The sequence below is a fragment of the Chanodichthys erythropterus genome, chromosome 3 (assembly GCF_024489055.1).
Source record: "Chanodichthys erythropterus isolate Z2021 chromosome 3, ASM2448905v1, whole genome shotgun sequence".
Lineage (NCBI taxonomy): Eukaryota > Metazoa > Chordata > Actinopteri > Cypriniformes > Xenocyprididae > Chanodichthys > Chanodichthys erythropterus.
The window spans coordinates 61,660,184-61,681,884 of record NC_090223.1 but is presented as its reverse complement, the minus strand read 5'-3'; the positions used below and the strand labels follow the sequence as shown (position 1 = coordinate 61,681,884).

At 42.0% G+C, this 21,701-nt stretch overlaps 1 pseudogene; it reads left to right on the top strand.

Moving 5' to 3' along the window:
* LOC137007702 (uncharacterized) overlaps positions 1–21,701 on the top strand; it is a 1,237,067-nt pseudogene that overhangs the window by 896,898 nt on the left and 318,468 nt on the right.

The following is a 21,701-nucleotide window of genomic DNA, read 5'->3' as shown; positions in this document are numbered from 1 at the left end:
AAGTCAACAAGGCTTCAAGTCCCGGCTGGCATGGACCGCACTGCTGAGAGACACTCATCCTACAGTATAGATGTCCCACATATCTACATGATACCACGCTCGCTCTTAAAGACATTACTAGTGTCTTAATTGTCTCTGTATTTTCAAGCTGATGGTTCCGGGGGGTTAATGTTAAAGCTCTTGTATGTCCAATTAATTTTGGAGCAAGAACCCCCGTAAGGAACCTGTTACGGTTTGCTGTTGTAGAAAGGAGGCTGATACGGATATCCACAATCAAATGGGTTTATTAACACAACGAAGAGACAACATCCAAACACTGGTATATAACATTTAGGACAGATAAGGAGTGAAGGGAGTGAGTCCATTATATAGGGAGTGATGACGATCAGGAACAGGTGCAGGTGATCCGTGAAGCTGAGGAGCTGACGAGGGAAGTGAGTGCAGGTGAGGAGACAAGAGGATAATGGGAAATGGAGTCCAGGGGAACAAGGGATCTGTAACAGTACCTCCCCCTCCCGGTAGGTGCGTCCTCGCGCCGTAGATGGAACAACCGGGAGGTGGGCGCCCTGGAGACCTCAAGCCGGAGCAGGGGGAGGAGCAGACTGGAGAGGAGGTCTCCAGGGCGGGCTCAAAAGCCATGGCGGGTCAGGAGCCGAAGGCGGCCATGGCGGGTCAGGAGCCGAAGGCGGCCATGGCGGGTCAGGAGCCGAAGCCGAATTGCCGACGAGCCCAGGTGGCGGTGAGGATCCGGCGGGACAGGGCGATGCCGCAGGCTCGGCCGACCGAGGCGCAGGCGGGGCTCCAGAAGGCCGCAGAGGAGCCAGAGCGACAGCCGACCAAAGGGACGCAGGAGGGAGTGAGGAAGCCAACGGAGCGTGAGGGACGAAGGGACGAGGTGAAAACCGAGGAGTGCAGTCCTGATGTGAGGAAAGGCTGACGAACGACTGATGCGGAACCGGGGGGAGGATGGAGCCTGGCGGAACTGGTGGACTGATGGGCCACGGTGGAGATGAGGGAGGTTGGAGCCAAGGGGGAGCATCTGGACCAACAGGCCGAGGTGGAGTCCTGGGTGAAGTGGCTTGAGGTGGAGGTGCAGTGTGGACATTAGTGGGAGGAGGCGGGAGAGGGAGGCAGGGAGGGAACACAGTCTTTGGAGGAGAGGAGAAAAACAGTTCAAAGTTTGTGGCTGGAGCGGCTGGTTCGGCGGCGGCGGCTGGAGCGGCTGGCTCGGCGGCGGCGGCTGGAGCTGAGGGCTCGGCGGCGGCGGCTGGAGAAACTGGCTCGGTCCAGAAGTCAATGAGCCAGGCCGCATCATCTGGCGGCTCGCTCAGGGATGGAGCGGCAGGCTCGGAGAGGGTTAGAGCGGGCTCTGGAGAGACTGGAGCGGGCTCTGGAGAGACTGGAGCGGGTCGCTTTCTCCTCCTCCGCTTTCTGGACCCAGCGGAGGAGTGTGGGTCCAGCATGGGACAGGCAGGAAGTTCACTGGAGGGGTATGAGGAGGAGGACGGAGCTCGGCAGACTGGCCAGGCTGCCCGTGTTTTTGGAAGGACTGGACGAGAGGAACACTTAACATCCTGAACCTCTTGGATAAAGAATTTGGAGCAATTTAAATACAAAACTAAATTTATAGCATCAGCTAAGGAAACATAATCATCAGGTTCAGAAAAGCGGATGGTGTCCTCGTCCAGTCCATCCAAAAACAGGGCGATCAAATGAGCATCTGACCAATCTGTCAAATAAGCCAACTCAACAAACTCCTCCACATACCTCTCCAGCGAACGTCCCACCTGGAAGAGGCTGACGAGCTGGTCAGCCGCTGATGTAGGTGTGAGAGGCTGTGGGGGAGCTGGAGCCACAGGAATCAGGAACAATCCCATCTTTTGGTTTGTGGATATCCAGCGGTTTAGGTCTGTTCTTCTGTTACGGTTTGCTGTTGTAGAAAGGAGGCTGATACGGATATACACAATCAAATGGGTTTATTAACACAACGAAGAGACAACATCCAAACACTGGTATATAACATTTAGGACAGACAAGGAGTGAAGGGAGTGAGTCCATTATATAGGGAGTGATGACGATCAGGAACAGGTGCAGGTGATCCGTGAAGCTGAGGAGCTGACGAGGGAAGTGAGTACAGGTGAGGAGACAAGAGGATAATGGGAAATGGAGTCCAGGGGAACAAGGGATCTGTAACAGAACCATACCGCCAAAGATAATTGTGTTCAATAAACTCAGTAACTTGCCAAGTGGTCCTGTCTGAAATAATATAATGATGTAGCTACCAACTGTTGCTCCTGTTTACAGCATTAGTTGAGAGAGATTTTTTTCTTTGAGGAAATGTGCCATGTACTTAACATTATAGGCACCAAATAATCAAATCATAATCAAATTGCAAGCTCCTGAATCGAAATCAAATCCAAATGTGAAATTTGTGTCAATGCCCAGCCTACCCCATATAATTTTTTATTTTTTTTACTTGAATCAAATGTTGTTTTTTCCATTTATTTTTTTGTCAGAGTGCACCAAAACGCTTTGTTTAAATGTTAAAATCACAAAAATGTTCTCATGGGGGATGATGTCCCAGACAGGATTAGAGAGGATGAATTAAAGTGTGAACTAAATGTAAATGAGGTGTGTGTGCATGCGCAAAAAACAAATATATATAAATATATACAGTATATAAATGAGAAATAACAGTATTGTCTTTCAGTAGAGCAGTTTATAGGATTTTCCCATATATCCTGACTCCAATAATCAGTTTCTAACAGCAAACACTCAGAATAAAGTGAGATGATGTGAATGTCTTGTTGAATGAGTGTTGATAGTCTGAGGATCATCAATATTAACAGAGAAACTGCTGAAAACACTCTTTATTTCATGTCAATAGTTCCTGTTTTCACCTCATTTATTATGCTGATGTCTTCAGATCTGCTGTAAATTGACACTTAAAGCTCATTTCATTGCTGTCAACAGACTGAGGGGATTTGATGGTGTTTATGTATGTTTATTTCTGTCTTCATGCCATAAATGTTTTTCTTACAGTTCTTTACTAATTTTCTAGATATTTGCCATTACTTTAATGAAGAAACAGAATAAAGTTTAATTTAGAACTTTTTTGTTTCTAATTCTGCCTCATTTGCTTTACGATAGACAGATATAAATGATTAATGCAATTAGTTTAAGAGTGAAATACAAAAGGGGTTAATATAGCAACAAAACAAAAAAAAGAAAGAAAGAAAACAATTTGTCAGGCATATTTAGAACAAGAATCATTTTCTAACATTCAAACACTGTATTGAAGGATCACAGTGAAGCCCAAAATACTCTTTAATTTTCATTTTAAATCTTTATACATTTAAAATACAATGAAATTTAGTATGATCTCTTACTCTTTTATATACTTTATTAAATACAAAATGAATGTTGTTTCATTTTTACATAAATATATCTGTTACACTAAATGATAATGGGACATTAAAACATTTGGTTTTCACAAAAGTAATTTGATTAATTTCTTGGTTACAGATATGTTTATTTCTGTCTTCATGCCATAAATGTTTTGCTTACAGTTCTTTACTACTTTTCTAGATATCTGTCAATATTTTAATGAAGAAACAGAATAAAGTTAGAATTAGAAACAAAAAGTTCTAAATTAGCCTCATTTGCTTTATGATAGACGGATATAAATGATTAATGCAATTAGTTTAAGGGTGAAATACAAAAGGGATTAATATAGCAAAAAAAAAAAAAAAGAAAGAAAGAAAGAAAGAAAGAAAGAAAGAAAGAAAGAAAGAAAGAACACAACTTTTCAGGCATATTTAGAATAAGAATCATTTCTGACATTCAAACACTGTATTGAAGGATCACAGTGAAGCCCAAAATACTCTTTAATTGTCATTTTAATCTTTGCCACTTTCCTTCAAACCACTAGGTTTCACTCATTTGTGAGCAAGAAGGTTTTAATCATTTAAAATATAATGAAATTTAGTATGATCTCTTACTCTTTTATATACTTTATTAAGTACAAGTCAAAATAAATGTTGTTTCATTTTTACATAAATATATCTGTTACACTAAATGATAATGGGACATTAAAACATTTGGTTTTCACAAAAGTAATTTGAAACATTAAAATAGACACTTGCATTTAATGGGTTTTCTACTTAAATACGCTTTTGTACATTTAATTTGATGCAGATACTAAAATTTGATTTCTGGTCTCTAACCCTATAAAAAAAACAAACACAGTAACTGATATTTTTGATTTGGGCAGATCATCTCCTCCAACTAATCTGTAGTTTAGTCAGTGAAGCTCCGCCCACTACAGGTCACTATCAGTGAAGCTCCTCCCACAGCAGTCACATCATCAGTGAAGCTCCTCCCACAGCAGTTGATCAATAAATGCTGGAATAATCCCATCAGATGAGCACTGAAGCATCAGGAAGAGCTGAAACCAGTAAAGACTGAGTTTATTAAGGAGGACAGTGAGAACATGAGTGATCCAGAACCTGCAGAATGAAACACACTGAAGATACTGAAGAACAAAGAGGTTGGTGTTTATTCTTCATTCATTCATGATGCTGAACAACATTCATGTTCTTGCACATTTAGATAAACTATCAAATACATACTGAACTTTTAATGACAACATTAATGTTAGAAAGATTCAAACACTTCTGCATATTTAGATATGCAGTTAAACTATGAAATGATACATAATGTTCTTTTCTAGCTCAGTAAAGGTAAGTTTGAGAAACTTCATACTGATTGTCAACATCAGATCAAACTAAATATTTACGTATTTTACATTTGTTTCATATCTGCTTCACTATTTGCAGGAGTGTTACCCGAAAAGAGGCATTTTCAATCCAGTTTTCAACATTGTTATTTTTAGGAATAAACTGTAAACACCAAAATGTTTGAGGTAAATGAACTTTCCAGAATGGCTGACAGGGTTGTGAGTGTAACTTGAGCAAAATCTCTTCTTACAGTAACTTTAGTAACAGGGTTGATGAATGCAGTCATTCATTTGTGTAAAAACTGAGACAATGGATTGAGATTATTTTCTTGTCCTCCCATCATGCTGTAGAAAAGAGCCCAGATGATGTCACTTCCTGGTGTCACAGTTTTAAGAAATCCTCTGGTTTTGAAAGTAGGAAAATCATGTCAGAAGTAACAGGGTTGAGTGAGTCATGTAGGACACTGATAATAACACATTTAAAGATGCAGTCAGTCTAGACTTTGAGCATGAGAACTTTCTACAGTCAAGATATGACGTGATTTTTTTAAAAACATAAATAACAAATAATAATCACTACAAAATTTTTAAATATACAATCTACTCTACTGCAAACTTCACTTGATCTTGTGTTTCTGGTGTCCCACATTCACATGTGTATGAAAGGAAGTCAGTGGAAGGAGAAGTCTGCTGTGAACGGCCCTTAATAAATACACAGTTTTAGGAAAATAAATTAAATATCAACCTAAAAGTTGATGTAAAAATTTGGCTGTTAATATCACATTAGATCATTTTGTCATTGATTGAAAATATTTCAGAGCAATGTTTTCTTTATTTTCTTAATATTATTTATAATGAATTATTAAGAATTTTTTAAGGGAAGGTGGCAGAGCAGCTATTTGGGAAATTCTGTAGCCAGAAGACGTCCATTCAGTGCTGATTGTCTTAATTCAGTAAATCTTGATGTAAAAACATTTGAAATTGGAGATTAAACGAGCAGCTAAAGTAAAATCGAGACTAAATTCTAAAATTAAGTGAACTTCACAGGAGCGCTGAAAAGACGTACACACATTATACCTTCACCAGACCACTGGATTCTGTCGTTAGAACGACAGCTGGTCCTTTACGATTGGAAGATTAATGTTAAAGTTTCAGGGACATATGCAACTAATTTATGCAAATGCATCAAAATGATCGTAATGTTTTGTAGCAGTGGTCTATCACAACAAGTCTCAATTTTATGACCTTTAACTTAATATTTCTCTCTTTAAATTATTTCGATTTACTGAAAATTAAATTACTTTTTTTCTCTTTCATTTCAGAGCTGATGGAAGTGAAGGAGGAGAGTGAAGAACTGAGTGAAGTGGAGGAGGATCATCATGTCAAACCTGGAGAAAAACCTTTGAGTCGCTCAAAGACTAAAAAGATTTTTTTAAAGAAAAGAGTCAAGAAATCTACAACCTGCACTCAGTGTGGAAAGAGTTTCTCAACCAAACAAAGTCTTGATGTTCACATGAGAATTCATACAGGAGAGAAACCGTTCACGTGTGATAAGTGTGGGAAGAGTTTCAGTCAATCAGCAAACCTTAAAGAACACATGAGGATCCACACCGGAGAGAGACTGTTCACATGTGATCAATGTGGGAAGAGATTCACACAAAAAGGACATCTTAAGGAACACATGAAAGTTCACACTGGAGAGAGACCGTTCACATGTGATCAATGTGACAAAACATTTCTAGGGTCATCAGACCTGAAGAGACACCTGAGAGTTCATACAAAGGAGAAGCCACATTCATGTTCTGTGTGTGGAAAGAGTTTTTCACTGCTGTGTAGTTTACATAAACATGAGAAAACACACACTGGTGTGAGAGAGTACATGTGCTTTGAGTGTGAGAAAACTTTTACTAAAGCAAACAATTTAAAAGTGCACCAGAGAATTCACACTGGAGAAAAAGCTTACAAGTGTTCACAGTGTGACAAGAGATTCAGTCAGTCAGTAAATCTGAAAACACATGAGAGGATCCACAGCAGAGAGAAGCTGCACACGTGTGATCAGTGTGGAAAGAGTTTCACTATTAAAAGTCACCTGAAGATACACATGAAGATCCATGCAGTGGAGAAACCACATCACCACAGTCTAAAATGAAGTAGTTCATTTTTATGTGCTGAACAAAAAAATCTCTTCTGTGTAAGTTAGCCACAGCCAAATCTCTCCTCTCCAGCTATAGTTGGCGCCATGGGCGACAAGTTTTATTTATTTATATATTTTTTTGCAGTTACAAAATGTATTTTTATACCTGCATCAGCAAATTATTCACAAAAATTTTAAGCAAACAAGTTTAACCCTTTAACGACCCAGTGGTCCGTTAGCGGGACTGATAAGAGTGTTATAAGGTTAAACAAGTTGTTTTTTTAAATGAGGAGTTTGCCATCTAACTAATCTTTTATTATGCTCACAGTGCGTCGGTTAAATGAATTGCAATATTAATTTAATAATAAAAGTAGCATAATAATAACAATAATCCGCTATACGCCACTGTGAAGGAATAAACGGTGTTCAGGCAGCAAATGTCCCATTGATGACATGATGCCTGGTAATAGTATAAAAAAAAATTTATACACGTGCATCTGTGGTTTAGTATACTTTGAAAGATGCACGGACACGACTGCACACGAGACACGTCCAGGCGTGGAAAGTGAAGTATACCCAGGGCTTGATGGTGCGAGGTCTTTCCGCGCTCTCGGGCAAAGAATTATCTTTGAAAGGCTTGCACATTCAACTGTGCACAAGATGGAGCAGAACGTGGGAAATTACATATACCCGGGCCTTAACCACTCCAAATTGTAGTGGACTGGAGCTGATGGCTCACTTTGGGAAAAATACCCCCCCAATGTCCCCCATGTTATTATGTCTTGACATGGAGTTTAACTGTTGCTGGTTGATGTGAGAGGCATTCTGGGATACCTGGCTGTCACAAGTACTCTCTCGATGCATCTTCGATTAAAGTCGGATCAAGAACACATTCGGGAATTTGAACTGTACTTGGCTAGATGTGACCTTTGAATTGGATCAGTACTCGGGCAGCAACTGATGACGTTTCACAAGAACAGACAAGAACGCATATTAAAAATGGATAACTAATGAATGAATGAGGCATTTATATAGCACTTTACTATGTACTACTGTACACTGTAAGTGCTTCACAATCACATCAGGGGTCGCTCCTCATCCACAACCTGGATAATTCAACAGCAGACACAGAGCAACAGCACCAAGATCAAATCTGTGGTTTATTGATAAAGAAAGTGCCTATTTGAAAATTTGATCTGATGTTGTCAGAGTTGTGAGATCCAGAAGATCACTGGGCTAGTCCTTCTGATGTTTGCTGCTGACTCTGTAGTGGTTAAACATGAGATATAATTCATCATTTGTATATTTAACAGGCAATTTTTGGTTTCATTAATCTATAATTTGTTCCCCTAGAAAATCGTTTTGGCTGATGAAGTAATGTTTCATAAGTTTATATATTTAGGCTATTTAACTTTACTGTTGTAGTCTATTGGAGCGCTGACTTTGAACGTTTGACTGAACTGTTTGCTTTAATTTTTATTGTAGCTTCTTATACCTATAAATGTACCTTTTGCTTCTGTTTTTATAATGACTGTTATTGATCAAAAAAATTGACGTTTAACAAAATGAGACAGAGTTGTGTTTTATGATTGCAAACTACACTCACCTAAAGGATTATTAGGAACACCTGTTCAATTTCTCATTAATGCAATTATCTAATCAACCAATCACATGGCAGTTGCTTCAATGCATTTAGGGGTGTGGTCCTGGTCAAGACAATCTCCTGAACTCCAAACTGAATGTCAGAATGGGAAAGAAAGGTGATTTAAGCAATTTTGACCGTGGCATGGTTGTTGGTGTCAGACGGGCCGGTCTGAGTATTTCACAATCTGTTCAGTTACTGGGATTTTCACGCACAACCATTTCTAGGGTTTACAAAGAATGGTGTGAAAAGGGAAAAACATCCAGTATGCGGCAGTCCTGTGGGCGAAAATGCCTTGTTGATGCTAGAGGTCAGAGGAGAATGTGCCGACTGATTCAAGCTGATAGAAGAGCAACTTTGACTGAAATAACCACTCGTTACAACCGAGGTATGCAGCAAAGCATTTGTGAAGCCACAACACGCACAACCTTGAGGCGGATGGGCTACAACAGCAGAAGACCCCACCGGGTACCGCTCATCTCCACTACAAATAGGAAAAAAAGGCTACAATTTGCACGAGCTCACCAAAATTGGACAGTTGAAGACTGGAAAAATGTTGCCTGGTCTGATGAGTCTCGATTTCTGTTGAGACATTCAGATGGTAGAGTCAGAATTTGGCGTAAACAGAATGAGAACATGGATCCATCATGCCTTGTTACCACTGTGCAGGCTGGTGGTGGTGTAATGGTGTGGGGGATGTTTTCTTGGCACACTTTAGGCCCCTTAGTGCCAAATGGGCATCGTTTAAATGCCACGGCCTACCTGAGCATTGTTTCTGACCATGTCCATCCCTTTATGACCACCATGTACCCATCCTCTGATGGCTACTTCCAGCAGGATAATGCACCATGTCACAAAGCTTGAATCATTTCAAATTGGTTTCTTGAACATGACAATGAGTTCACTGTACTAAAATGGCCCCACAGTCACCAGATCTCAACCCAATAGAGCATCTTTGGGATGTGGTGGAACGGGAGCTTCGTGCCCTGGATGTGCATCCCACAAATGTTCATCAACTGCAAGATACTATCCTATCAATATGGGCCAACATTTCTAAAGAATGCTTTCAGCACCTTGTTGAATCAATGCCACATAGAATTAAGGCAGTTCTGAAGGCGAAAGGGGGTCAAACACAGTATTAGTATGGTGTTCCTAATAATCCTTTAGGTGAGTGTGTATGTATATATATATATATATATATATATATATATATATATATATATATATATATATATAATTAAACCCCGCCCCCTTCGCACCCCACCACCGTAACACCGGCGGTTGTTGGTGATTTACCATCGCGGTAGTAAAAATTTGCCACCGTCACAGCCCTAGAAACAATCACCTTTACATACCTGGAATCCTCCCACTTGCCTCTGCTCTGCCATGCTTGATCTGTTCTGTTGCGATCTGCGTCTCCTGCCGATGTGTTTCGCAGGGGCGTGCCCCCGTTTCTTGACTCCACCACCACGTCAAACCAGTGCCATAAAGAGAACAGCGCAGAAAAGTGCAGCTCAAAAGAAAACCAGTATCCTGAGTGCATGCTTGACTGAAACGCAGAATAAAATGAGCGTTGCAAATGATTTAGTAGGTTTGAGCTTGAAAAATATGTGGCAAAGATAAAATAGGATTACAGCTGTCATTGATTTTTGCAATTTATTATTTTTGTTTGCAAAACGTAATTTTTTATGCTCAATACTTTATTTTTCCTTTGCAATTCTTTATTTTTGTTAGCAAAACAATTCTTTTTTTTTTGTTTTGCAAAGCTTTATTTTTGTGCAAAACTTTAAGGCATTAATTTGACTCCATATGGGGCTGGTAACTCCTTGGGCTGCGGGGCTGGTAACTTCTTGGGCTGTGGGATTTTGAAAGTAGTTGCTCACGTCCTTCATTGCTGGCCAAAGGTGTTGACTTGGTGGAGTGGGTGGAAGCTCCTCATTTGATTCCAGTTGGGTGCTCAGTTGACTCTGGAGACGTTTTGCACTTGGCCTAGAGAAGTTAACACAAACATATAAGGCACACCTTATACCTTCATATTATTTCTAGAGGGCATGGAATTTGACCTGCATTGCTCCACAAACACCTACCTTCTTTTTCTTGAGATATTTTCTGTCTGTCAAGTCTGATGAATATTCAGCTTGGTTGGTTTAACCCTGGCTTCAGCATAAGTGGCTGTAAAACACAATGATACACAGTAACAGAACTGGGGCAGATTTTGAAATTTGCATAAGCTTTTAGTACCAGAAAAGCAACATTTGCTCTAGAATATATGCATATACCTATAAATCAAACTTCATATCATATCTGCAAAGTGCTATTGTGGTTGCAGGTTTTCTTTCCTACCTAGCAAGAGCACATCTGATTTGATTAATAAACTCTGTCAAACCTGGTGTGATTCTGCTTGGTAGGAGTAAAAACCTATAATTATATCAGCCCTTTATGTATTACTTTGGAAAACAAAGATGTAAAGAAATTAACACAAAACTAAAGAATTCAAGGGTCAAATAACTACTTTAGGTAAGTAAAGTATAGCAGTATTTATTCTACTATATTTATTAAAGGAGGAAAATCAGTTACCTGCATTTCCCATTGCACACACATTACACACTATCCAGTTGCTGGTTGGTGGAGTGTGCTCCTTCACTGCCTTGGTTACATTGACCAGTGAGGCTGGTGGCCACCAGCATAATTTTCTGTCTGTGCCCTTGAACCACTCTATTGGAATGATGTCCATTTTCTTCCATCAGGGTCAACTTCATCCAAAAATTCCACAACACTGAATGAGGACACCCTGCAAAATTCAATGAGTCATGTGCTGTGTAGCTGAGGCAAAGCCACAAACATATTCTGAAGAGGCAATAAAAGCAGTGGTTTAGTGAAGTCTGTTACTGGAACACTGGAAAGCTGACCAGACTCTTTCGATACCAAACAAATTCCTAGAGTTGTAGAATTGATGGGGTAGTTGAAAAAATATGTCCCTGTCTCAAAAAGTTCATACACCACGTGTTCCTCCAGTGGAATGCACAATGTTCCGCACAATCCCAACTCTTTCCTCAAGTTCAAAACAATTGGTACCAGTAGAGTTTGAGATTGTGTCTTTGTGTTTATACATCTTGTACTGAACATACCATAGCATGGGAAATTCTGTCAGCATTGGTCCAGATTCATGAAGCTGTGTCAGTTTAACATCTTCAGGCATTTCTTCAGACATGTAAGTAAATAACTGCCTTTCATAAACACGCCTGACAATTTGTTGCACAGGATCCTGTGGTCTTCTTACCATTTTCTTCAGCTGTCCCAAATAATTCTCAAATGGAATACATGAAACTGAATTCAGAGGGCCATACTTTTTAGCATTATCTGCTAAATGTAAAAGACTGTGTGTATTGTTAACCAGAAATTTTGTCCCATATATCTTCTTCTCAAAGTTGGTAACAAAACATCTTAATAATTTTGGGGCACACCCATAGTATTCTCTGCACATAGGAGACAAAAGTATTCTCATAGCAGTTGACAAAACAATAAAGTTTTTGTACTGTTGACGGGGCAATCTTTGAAAAAGCACAACAGGCCCTGTATATAATAAAAACTGCCTGAATTCTGTAGCCTTCCATTGGCTGTACTCAGTCAAAGAGCGTGGCTTTCTGGAGAAGCTCCAAGGTAAGCTTTGTCTACACAGTTTCAAGTGATCGGAGAAAGTGGATAGAGCAGAAGATGAAACCCGACACTGCAATGGTCCCTTGAACCACAGAGCAATTAATTTACGGACAATGCCCAAGCAAACTAAATGCATATAGTCCAAAGGAAAACTGGAAACCATGCCAATGCCTAGGCCCTGGAGAGGTGATTTAGAGCGATGGTGCTCTTCATCAGACATTTGATCAAACTGAGTGTCTGTCCTTGGGCTGGAATCCATGTCAGGGAACACAACTTTACCATCAAGATAAACGCCATACTGCGTGTCACGCTCTCAAGAACTGTATCCACCATTTGACAAAGGCTCTTGCTGGAGGGTCACAGATAAAAGCATCTGGCAGTGGCACATTGTAGTGTTTACCATTATAAGTTACACCAACTGTTGTGACAACTTTTAAAGCTTATACAAAATCATGCATGTATTCATTTACTGATTCAGGTTTACAGGGACCTGCATAGAGTCATAATGGGGTTCCTCTTCAGGATTATCTGAGCAAAAATCATCATCAGGATCACTAGCCATGTACAAGTCTTCAGTATCGACATCAAAATCCAGATTTACAGCTTCATCAGCTGTCACGGAGACGAACCCCGTGATTCCTCCCACTGGCCAGCAGAGGGCCCCATCACCGGAATACTGACATTCATGCATCCAGTCATTCACCTATACTGACTCACACTACATCTCCCACAAGCCCCGTTCCTTGGACTCTGATCTTCATCCAGCTGCAGCTTGTTAGAACTGCTATTTAAGCTGCCTGTTCACTCAGACTTACGCGAAGTCTTGATTATTGCCCCGGCTATCATTTCTGAGCATTTATATACCCTGTTTGTCTCCCGTTGCCATTCCTGTCTGTTTACCGTTTATTGATTCATCGCTGCCTACCTTTTGACTTGTTGCCTGTTCTCTGGACTGTGATACTTGCTTGTGACCCTGATCTACTGCCTGCCTCTGATTACGATTCTGCCTGTTCTACACTGCTGTGTTTGCTGGTTCTGACCCCTGCCTGTACGACCACGAATATTGCAATAAAGCCTGCTAAATGGATCCCATGTCGAGTGATGATTCGTTACAGAAGACTTCGCCATCACAAGATCCAGCGGCTTACGATCATCTGTGTGCCAACATGGCTGCTCAGGCAAGTCAGATTGCTGCTAACCAACACCAGCTTAACCGCTTGACTTCTATAACAGAGGAGCTGGTCAAGGCCGTTCAAAGTCTCCACAGCACGGCCGCCAACACCGCCGCTGCGACGCCACCACCCGCGGCGGTCGCCATTACCCACGCGGCAGAGACGCCGTCACACGTTAACCCTCGCCTGGCTTTCCCAGAGAAGTTTGATGGTGACGCTACCAAGTGTAAAGGCTTTCTGCTTCAATGCTCTCTGTTCGTGGAACAACAACCCACTCTTTACAATACGGAGACGGGTAAGATCGCCTTTGTGTGCTCACTATTGACGGGAAGGGCTTTGGATTGGATTACCGCTGTGTGGCGCACGGACGGCACAGCGTTCGCCTCATTTAATGACTTTCTCAGTCGTTTCCGTGAGGTCTTTGATCACCCCAGAGAGGGTAGAGGAGCTGGAGAACGCTTATTGGAATTATCTCAGGGGAGACTAACGGCAGCGGAATACGCCATGAACTTTCGTACACTGGCAGCGCAGACTAATTGGGTGAGTGACACGCTAAAGATTCTGTTCCGAAAGGGCCTTAGTCATGAACTGCAGACGGAACTAGCATGCCGAGATGAGGGCAGAGACCTAGGCAGCTTCATCGATCTGGCTATTTCAATCGATAACCTGCAACGTGCTCGTCGTGTTGACGCACAACGTGTCTCAGCGGCCAGATCAGCGGCTTTCGAGGAAACCTCTGAACCCATGCAAGTCAACACCTACCGCCTGTCCGCTGAGGAGAGAAATCGCCGTCTCACCCATCGTTTGTGTTTGTACTGTGGACTGCCTGGTCATCAGCGGATCTCATGCCCCTCACGTCCATCTGCAGTAAATAAGTCGGTGAGTGCCACCATAAGCTCTGTCAGTCCAATTAACTGTGTAACTGTGCCGATCACATTATGGATTAATGGTGTCCGTGTGGTTACCGCTGCTCTGGTAGATTCCGGCGCAGCTGGTAATTTCATATCAGAGGAATTCGCCGGAACCCATAAAGTGTCTCTCATTCCATGTTCCACCTCTCTTTCTGTAGCCACGATAGATGGTCGCCCTCTGGGAACTGGACTGATTGATCAGCTATCCCAGGAACTTCTGATGTCTACAGGATTACTTCATAATGAACGCATTCAATTCTACGTCCTGCCTGTGTCAAACGCTCCCATAATTCTAGGATTACCCTGGCTACGGCTCCATGATCCACATATCTCGTGGAGAGAGGGACAAATTACCAAATGGAGTTCCCAATGTCAGAAAACATGTCTGTCCACCATTACACCCATGCCTGTTCATGCCGTGTTGTTCAACCCGGATCTCCCAGTCATCCCCAACCTGCCCGAAGAATACCGTGACCTTGCCACTGCATTCAGTAAGGAGCAAGCTAGCTTCCTACCACCACACCGCACTCACGACTGTGCCATTGACCTCCTCCCAGGCCACACACCACCCAGGGGCCGCATCTTCCCTTTATCCCAACCAGAGTCGGAGGCCATGTCTAACTATATCGAGGAGGAGTTGGAGAAGGGGTTTATTCGACCATCCACCTCACCCGCATCCGCTGGATTCTTCTTCGTGCGGAAGAAAGATGGAGGTCTTCGACCATGCATCGACTACAGAGGTCTCAACGAGATCACCGTAAAATTCCGGTACCCACTTCCTCTGGTGCCGTCCGCCCTCGAACAGCTGCGTACTGCCCAGTACTTCACCAAGCTGGATCTACGCTGCGCTTACAATCTTATTCGCATCAGAGAGGGGGATGAGTGGAAGACGGCGTTCTCCACAACCAATGGGCACTATGAATACCGGGTTATGCCGTTCGGCCTGGTCAATAGTCCTTCAATCTTTCAATCATTCATCAATGACGTATTCAGGGACATGTTGAACAGGACTGTAATCGTCTACATCGACGACATCCTTGTTTATTCCAATACTCGTGAGGAACACATTCACCATGTTAGAGCGGTACTACAACGCCTAATCGAGCACCAGCTGTATGCCAAGGCAGAGAAGTGCGAGTTTCACACCACATCCACCACCTTTCTGGGATACGTCATCAGCTCGGAGGGGATTGCCATGGATGAGAGCAAGGTCAACGCTGTCCTCAAATGGCCCGAACCCCACACCTTGAAAGAACTACAACGCTTCCTGGGGTTCGCTAACTTCTATCGACGGTTCATCCGGAATTTCAGCACCGTGGTGAGTCCTCTTACATCCATGGTCAAGAAAGGTGCTCATCGTCTCAGCTGGTCAGACGCAGCCCAACAAGCCTTCACGGAACTCAAACAGCGCTTTGTCACTGCACCCATACTCCGCCACCCGGACCCTTCGATGCCTTTCATCGTAGAGGTGGATGCTTCTAATACGGGAGTAGGGGCCGTTCTCTCTCAACGACAGGGTCATTTATCTAAAGTTCATCCCTGTGCCTTCTACTCACGAAAACTTACCTCAGCTGAGCGCAACTACGATGTGGGAGATCGTGAACTACTCGCCATGAAGGCTGCTTTCGAGGAGTGGAGGCACTGGCTAGAGGGCGCTAATTACCCGTTCACCGTCTTCACCGATCATAAGAATCTGGAGTACTTGCGTACAGCCAAACGACTCAATCCACGCCAGGCCAGATGGTCCTTATTCTTCTCTCGTTTCGACTTCACAGTGACCTACCATCCCGCATCCAAGAACACGAAAGCCGATGCTCTATCTCGCTTATTCGAGGAGGAGCAGACATCCAATGAACCAGAAGCCATTCTCCCCTTTCAGGTGGTGGTAGCACCCATTCAGTGGGACATAATGACTCTTATACAGCAACATAACGCTCAACAAGAGATCCCAGCAGCATGCCCACCTGACAAGGTGTTCGTACCACTCAATCTCCGTGATCAGGTCTTAAACTTCACTCATTGTCTGCCTTCGTCAGGCCACCCAGGTATCACAGCCACCATCCATATACTGCAGAACCGTTTCTGGTGGGAGACTCTCGCCAAGGATGCCACAACCTTCATCCAGCGGTGCCAAACCTGCAGTATGCAGAAGAGCCCAAGACTACTCCCAGCCGGATTACTCCAACCCCTTCCCATTCCACAACGTCCCTGGTCTCACATCGCCATCGATTACATCACAGATCTACCCATATCCCAAGGTAACACTGTTATACTCACGGTTATTGATCGTTTCTCCAAGGCCTGTCGTCTGATTCCTCAACCCAAGCTCCCCACAGCCATGCAGACTGCCGAGTTACTGTGCAACTGGGTCTTCCGCCTCTACGGGTTGCCCGAAGACATTGTCTCAGATCATGGTCCCCAGTTCACGTCTCGACTATGGAAGGCCTTCTTTCAAGCCTTGGATGTTAACGTTAGCCTCACCTCTGGCTACCATCCCCAAGCCAACGGGCAAGCCGAGAGGATGAATCAAGAACTCACTCGCTTCCTAAGATCTTATTGCAGCCAGAACCAGGAGGATTGGGCCCGTTATCTTCTGTGGGCAGAGTACGCCCAGAACTCCTTGGTCAAACTGTCCACCGGCATCACGCCGTTCAAGTGCATCCTAGGCTTTCAACCACCCATGTTCCCGTGGTCCGGGGAACCCACCGATGTGCCGTCCGTGACGGATTGGCTCAACAGAAGTGAGGAGACCTGGAATCAGGCCCACGTCCATCTACAGCAAGCTGTCCGCCGCCAGAGAGAACATGCCGACCGCCGGCGCCGCCTCGGACCTGAGTATCACCCTGGCCAGTGGGTCTGGTTGTCCACCCGTGACCTCCGCCTGAGGCTTCCCTGTAAGAAGTTGAGTCCAAGGTACGTGGGTCCCTTCCAAATAACACGTCAAATCACCCCAGTATCTTTTCGTCTTGCATTGCCTAACACTTACCGTATTTCTCCCACCTTTCATGTCTCTCTGCTCAAGCCCGCTGCTGACCCCAGTGAGGAGGGAGAGGGGAGGTCCCGTGAGCAGAGTCCCCAGACCGTGCTAGTGGAAGGAGAGGAGACGTACCAGGTGCGAGAACTGCTTAACTCCAGACGTCGGGGACGCATCCTTCAGTATCTGGTCGATTGGGAGGGGTACGGTCCAGAGGAGCAATCCTGGGTCAGCGCCGAGGATATACTCGACCCCAACCTGATCGACGAATTCCATCGCAACCACCCAGAGAGACCGGCCCCTCGACCACGTGGTAGACCCCGACGTCGAGCACCACCTCGCGCCAGGAGTCGCTCGCAGGGAGGGGGCTCTGTCACGGAGACGAACCCCGTGATTCCTCCCACTGGCCAGCAGAGGGCCCCATCACCGGAATACTGACATTCATGCATCCAGTCATTCACCTATACTGACTCACACTACATCTCCCACAAGCCCCGTTCCTTGGACTCTGATCTTCATCCAGCTGCAGCTTGTTAGAACTGCTATTTAAGCTGCCTGTTCACTCAGACTTACGCGAAGTCTTGATTATTGCCCCGGCTATCATTTCTGAGCATTTATATACCCTGTTTGTCTCCCGTTGCCATTCCTGTCTGTTTACCGTTTATTGATTCATCGCTGCCTACCTTTTGACTTGTTGCCTGTTCTCTGGACTGTGATACTTGCTTGTGACCCTGATCTACTGCCTGCCTCTGATTACGATTCTGCCTGTTCTACACTGCTGTGTTTGCTGGTTCTGACCCCTGCCTGTACGACCACGAATATTGCAATAAAGCCTGCTAAATGGATCCCATGTCGAGTGATGATTCGTTACATCAGCATTGTCTTCATCTCCATCTTCTTCATTTTGCACTGCCTGCTCCATAGCCTCCATTGCAAGACTCAGTAAATGCTGTTGCACTCTGACTTTGATTCTTCTCCTCCTCGTCCATGAATTTCCATATAGATAATCCATTTCACTACAACACACAGAGACCAGGGGCAGAAACAGATATATAGTCTTCTCCAAAATTACTGGAACATTAAAGTCGATTATAGTCACGAATTCGGCCTCTGTGGCTCCCTCTGATCACCACCTGAGGGCTCCATCACCGGAGTGCAAACTCTTTTGGACTTCAGTTCCCATAACTCACTGCCTGGTGCTGATTTTGCGCCCACCTGTTCCCCTTCCGGTGGACTATAAAACACGCACTCTCACATACACACACTGCGAAGTCTTGTTTTGCCACGGCTGACATTTCTGAGCCTTTTTTTCCCCGTGTGTATTGTTTTCCCATTATGACCTTGGATTGTTTATACTGTTACGACGTCTTGCTGCCTGCCCATCTGACCTTCTGCCTATTAATTTGGATATTGTCTGTTCTATTTGCTGCCTGCCCCGACCCTGTGCCTGTCCCTTCATTACGTTTCTGTCTTGCCTGTGATACTGCTGTTGCCGGTGATTTATCCTTGCCTGTTGTACTACGATTGTCATCAATAAAGCTGCACATGGATCCCATGGCTTCTGACTACTCATTACAGACAAGACAAGGTGGACAAGGTGGACAATTTAAAACTTCATTTCTAACAAGATGTGATGCAACATGATTTACATCATCTGATTTTAATATCCTTAGCGAAACTATATATATGCATATGGCGAAATTATAAATTCAAATTACTTTCATGGTATATAGAAGAACACCTGCCAGCTATTCAGGATCTGAAAAAAAAATCCAGAGAACTACATGCAATAATGATCATTGTAGAAAAGGTTTTTTAAGTTAAACTGTTTGTTTCGAGGTTAGGGTTGCCACCTTCAGTGGGGCAAAATAAGGGACACCCATTCATGCCCCTCAAATGATAAATAATAAATAAAAATCATGTCAGACTTTAAGGACACATATGCACATTTTGTTTCATTTTTAACTATAAATTAACTCTTTTTAAAACTATTTTTAATGGCATCATTTGTTTATGACAGGATTATTATGTAGCCTATAATATTAAACATTATTATAAACATTATAACATTAATAACATTCCAATAATAAAACATTTATAATCTTAATACCTAAATCTAAGGCCACGTTCACACAGCAGCAGAATACGGTTGTCATTCCTGTATTTGAGTCCTTAATACGGTTACGTTCACACACAGTACAGTTATTTACGGGAGTGACATGTAAAACAGGGATTGATACGGGAAGCATATTTTACTTCTCAATGCCATTCCGTATTTTTCGTGAAGGGTAGCCTTAGAAGTGGATATCTCAACATGTACAGTAGAATAAATATCTGTCTAAATAATGCAAATAAAGAAAGGAAATGTGCGCCCAAAAAAAAAAAAAGACAAAAGGGCATCGAATTAAATCCTAAAAGGCTAGAAGATTGAATGATATAAAGTAATATTCTTCTGATAAACAAACGTTTTGTGTTTAAACTTTTAACTATTTGACCTGACTGTTTTTACATTTCACGAATCGATTAATTTAACCTTAGTTAATTAGCTAATTGACCACTTCCCCCTTACAGCTGAAGAAACTTATGAATTACCTGCATTCTATTCTGTTATAGATAGCAATGTATGGATCAGCAATGTAAATCCAGCAATGTTTTTTTTTTTATATTTTCATTTTTTTAAAAGGTACGTACATTTATAAAACTATAATGTTATATTACCTTTGCATAAATTACAAAAAAAAAAATTTGGTTTTCTGCATTAATTTGTCATAATTGTCATCTGATCTTCATCAAAGTCACAAGTATAGACGAAACAATGTGACACACTACAACACAAACAATAATTTTGAGAATGCATTTCACTATTATTATTAAATTTGAATAACATTGAATCTGTTTTTTGTTTTGTTTTTTGTTGTTTTTGCAAGTGAGATGAGTAAATGTCTGCTCACATTTACTCTAAAATTATAGTAACCATCATATTTACACAGCGCACACAACGTCTCTGCACTTACTCCCGATTTCTATCAACAATGGGAGAGCTGCCTGTCAGTCAATAAATGTGAAAAATTACTTATTTGAAAAAGTAACTCATATATTTTGTTGTAAATTTGAAAGTAATGTGTAGCCTGCTTGAAAAAAAGTCATCTGATTATGTTACTCAAATTAATGCATTACCCCCAACACTGATCTCCCAATCACTGGTCTCAGATAATGAACCATGTGTGGTAGGTTTTCATGAAAATATATTTTTTTTAAATATTAACATTTATTCACTTCATAACTTAATTTGTGTCCGCTCCATCAGACGCACTAAAAAGCATGCTGATTTAATTTAATCCATCAAACAATGAAAGTCTTCACTCATGTATGAATAATGTTCAGTAAAGGAGCTATATTGATAAAATAAATTCTTTGTTTTTTCCCGTTTTCACACTATGAACAATCCAGTTCCTGTTTTCCTTAATTCCCCTCTATTCTTTTAATATTAAACATAACTTACCAATGTTCTTAGGTAAATAATACATAATATCATGTATTTCCATTGTTGTTTTAACATTTTTACACAATAAATTGAAAAAGAGATCTTTCAAAATTAACAAAAACCTTCATCTGATAGTGTTAACTTGTAACTTGTTGACAAAGGTCCAGCTGGGGCCTAATATACAGTCATGTAAATAGAATCATGAAACAAAATTTGAAGAATTAAAACATAATAAACCAGTTATATAGTGTTGGGAATAAACAGTTTAGGACCCTTGAAACCAGATATGTTGAATAAAGACCCGGAGTCAAAGTTTAAAAAAAAAATTAATAAATTGAAGAAGAATTACAATGAAGAACAGTTTGCAGTTTCATCAGCAGAAGCCAGCTTCAAGTCTCACAAGGAGTTCGTAGGCCGCTCTGCGTACATTCACATTTCCACACCAATTATACTCTAACAGAGTCCACTGACTTCATTACTTCAGGTTGAATGATTTTGATTGGCTAAGAAAGATAGACAAATTTGGTAATCTTCCACACATGGACAGATAGTCAGAAGCATATCTTCCTTTGTCACGGTGATGACGAGGGTACCCTGGATGTCTGCTGGTCTCAAGCACAGTGCCAGTTGTCCAGTAACAAAGGGACCTGCACTGAACACTTAGCGCACATACACAGATACACATGATTCACAGCTTCTTCAAGGTTGAAGTTGATCTGAGCTCTGCTCTGAGCAGGAATTTTCCCCAAAACATACCGATAGCATGTTATTTTCACTCAGTGAGAGGTACATACAATATTTATATATATATATATATATATATATATATATATATATATATATATATATATATATATATATAATTATATATATATATATCTATATATATTTTTTTTTTTTCTATTTTTCTATGTTCTTAATTTAACAGAAAGATAAATGTTGATTAATAACTTAAAAGATAAGCAGCAGTGGATTCCAGAATCCACTCC